General features: G+C 36.4%; 1 non-coding gene across 1 annotated transcript; it reads right to left on the bottom strand.

Annotated features, from left to right (window-relative positions):
• Window positions 1-1,341: 1,341 nt before the first annotated feature.
• Window positions 1,342-1,448, bottom strand: LOC133807723 (small nucleolar RNA R71). The gene has a single exon (XR_009879621.1). It is a non-coding gene; the product is annotated as a small nucleolar RNA R71 (small nucleolar RNA).
• Window positions 1,449-3,663: the final 2,215 nt, after the last annotated feature.

The following is a 3,663-nucleotide window of genomic DNA, read 5'->3' as shown; positions in this document are numbered from 1 at the left end:
GAACTAAATAATTTTTATGTTGGGTTTCATGTAGTCACTTGAATTTCTATCTAATTTAATTATGATGTTCTATTGATTTTTCTTCTCTATTCTAATCTATATGTGTGCCTAATGCTAGTAAATACCTGATCAATATTTGCTTGATTTATGATTTTGGTTATAAATTCAGAAGATGAGAATTGAATATGCTATCATTATATAGAAAGAAGTTGCATATTGGACGAAAGTATCTGTATGGCTTGTGTAGTAATTAGGTTTCCATGCTTAATGCTTGCTATATGTTTACGTTTATCATAGAGATGTACAAAACTTGCATATAGGATGAGATTTTATATCTTGAAAAAGAATATGAATCGATTTATGTTAACCTGCTATTAGAATAAGAAGATAGAAATTTAGAACTGATTAATGAAAGTAGTAGGATGAAAAGTTGATGAAATAAACACCCTAGGACTTTTTATTATGAATTTTTATCTTTTAATTAGTTTTTTTTCATAGTTATTTACAATTTTAAAATTAAATTCATTCATCTAAACTTTGTTTTCCAAATAGAAATTTAAGAACAATTATTGGTACTTGGAAAATAGTCCTCGTGGGAACGATACTCTATTTATCATCTATATTACTTGAATCGATTGCGTGCACTTGCGTATATATTTTCGTGATCAAGTTTTGGCGCCGTTGCCGAGGACATACTTTCCAATATCAAAGTTAATTGTTGTTTGTTCTAATTTTGTTTTTTTGTTCTTTTATTATTGTTTTACACTTATTTGGATCGAGGCTGTTGTTTGTTTCAGGAATTATTGGTATATGCAGGGAAGTAGACAAAAGGCACTCATACCAATAGATCTTGAAATTGAGAGAACGTGCAGAGAAAATTGCAAGATAAAGAAAATGTTGGATTTCACCATGGCTGAGAATGCAAATAATGTTGTCAACAATAATGCAAATATGGGCAATGCAGCTGAAGTCGATCCACCATTGAGAAGCTATGTACTCCCTACTGTTAGAGAGATACATTCAAGAATTCGTCCTCCTACTTTTGAGCCAAACAATTTTGAAATAAAACCCTCAATTATTCAGATGGTACATAATTGTGTACAATTTGGGGGGTTACCAAATGAGGATCCAAATCTCCATATCACAAATTTTTTAGAGTTGTGTGCAACATTCAAAATGAATGGGGAGAGTAATGACGCTGCAAGATTAACATTATTCCCATTTTCACTAAGAGACAGAACTAAGAGTTGGTTGAATTCATTACAAGCCAACTCTATAGTTACTTGGGAAGATTTGGCTTAGAAATTGCTCGGTAAATATTTTCCTCCTACCAAGTCAGCCAAAATAAGAGGAGAGATTAACAACTTCCATCAGCTAGATAGGGTGTCTTTATATGATGCATGGGAAAGATTTAAGGAGTAGCAAAGGAAATGCCCACATCATGGAATAGAAAAGTGGTTGCTGGTTCATACATTTTACAATGGTTTGGGGGGAAATACAAGGACAATTATAGATGCAACGTCGGGATGAGCGTTTATGAGAAAAAGCGCTAATGAAGCATATGAATTATGGAAGAGATGGCCATGAATAACTATAATTGGCCTACTGAGCATGAGAATAAGAAAGTAGCAGGAGTCAGAAGTTGATCCAATTGTGCTATGGACCACTCAAGTGGCATCTCTAACCAAGCAATTGCTGCAAACTAATCTTGCCACACAAGCAATGCAAGTACAGAATGTCGTGAGTTGTGAGATTTATGGGGGACCACATTCTTATGAACAATGCCCAAGCACAGCTAGTTGCTCAACAGATGTGAATAGTACGCCTTTAGAGCAGGCACGGGTTATTGGTAACTTTTCAAGATCTGCACCCAACACTAACTCCAATTCATATACACCTACTTGGAAAAATCACCCTAATCTGTCTTGGAAAAATAATCAGGGGTTACAATCACAGTATCCACCCCAACAATCCCCTAATCAACCGACTTATGGACTACATTCTAGATCATATTATGATCCAAACCTACGCCCATCTCTTCCATCACCACATCCTCCAATGAATACACCAACACCACAACCTGAAGTTCAACCTGACGTACTGAACTAGTTCATGAATGAAACCAGGGCATCTATCAAGAATTTGGAGACACAAATAGGTTAATTGGCTAAAATGTTTTCTAGTAGATAGCAAGGGAATTTGCCTAGTTCCACAGGGGTAAATCCTAAAGAGTAGTGTAATGCAATATCCTTGAGGAGTGGGACTAAGTGTGATGGACCTACAGTGGATGACAAGGGGAAGAAGACAGGGAATCAACATGTTACTAGTCCAGCACAAGAGGAGGCTACTAAAGACCTTCCAAAGACAGAGAAACCAAAAAACACCGAGCCAACAACAAGGATTCCATACCCTCAACAGTTCCGAAAGGCTAATATCGACAAATAATTCTCTAAGTTTTTGGATATCTTTCGAAAACTACACATTAATATCCTGTTTGTTGAGGCACTTGAACAAATGCCAAGTTATGTGAAGTTTATGAAAGAAATTTTGTCGAAGAAAAGGAAGCTAGAGGATTATGATACAGTGGCACTTATTGAGGAGTGCAGTGCGATACATCAGAAGAAACTTCCTCCAAAGCTTAAGATCTTGGTAGTTTCAATACCCCATGTTCTATAGGGGGTTCAATAGAAACATTATGAGATTTAGGGGCTAGTGTGAATTTAATGCCTTTATCAATCTTTCGGAGGTTGAATTTGGGAGAAGCTCGGCCAACTACTGTGTCTTTACTGATGGAAAATAGATTAGTTAATCATCCTTGTGGAGTGATTGAGGACGTATTGGTGAAAGTGGGTAAATTCATCTTTCTTGTGGACTTTATTATTCTAGATATGGAGGAAGATGAAAATATTCAAATAATACTTGGAAGGCCATTCTTGGCTACTGGTAGGGCTTTAATCTATGCAAAAGGGTGAGTTAAAGTTGTGAGTGCAAAAAGAGGAAGTTTAATGTTTTTGCAGCAACCGCAATTCCAACGTGTTGTAGAGTTGAAGTGGTAAACCAAGGATAGAACAAGTTGGAAGTCTCTAAGAAAAGATCCATAGTTAAAATTGGAATGCAAAGGGGTGTCATCAGTTAAAAAGGGATCGAATGTTATATGAGCGGGAGAAAGTTCCACCAATTTCTAATCACAAGAAACGAGGGCCAACTCATGACACTATGGCTCTTAAGGACATGAGGGGAGGACTTGATCCAAGTTGAATATTAAAGAAGAAAAGTGTTCGACTAATGACGTAAACAATAGTGCTATAGGAAACATTCCTATACTTTATTTTAGATTTTACTTTTATTTTTAATTAGTGGACAATTTTATTTTATTTTATTTTGGATTAGTAAAGTTTATTTATTTTTAGTATAAAGTCTGTTAAAAAATTGTGCAAATCGTGAAAAAGGATGTTTTTCAATTAGTCTTCAGGCCAAGTCGCGACTTGAACTTATAAGTCGCGGCTTTGACACAAGTCAGAGAATATGAAAATTGAAGGAGGGGGGCGGGCCACAACTTGGGCGTATAAGTCGCGACCCTTGGCCAAGACAGAGAGCATTCGAGTTTTTAAGATAGGGGCGGGTCGCGACTTGATGAGGCTGAGTCGCAGTGCTTGGGAAGCA

This window comes from Humulus lupulus, chromosome X (assembly GCF_963169125.1).
Source record: "Humulus lupulus chromosome X, drHumLupu1.1, whole genome shotgun sequence".
NCBI classification, from domain to species: Eukaryota; Viridiplantae; Streptophyta; class Magnoliopsida; order Rosales; family Cannabaceae; genus Humulus; species Humulus lupulus.
Note: the sequence above shows the minus strand (reverse complement) of the source record. Positions and strands in the feature narration are given on the sequence as shown.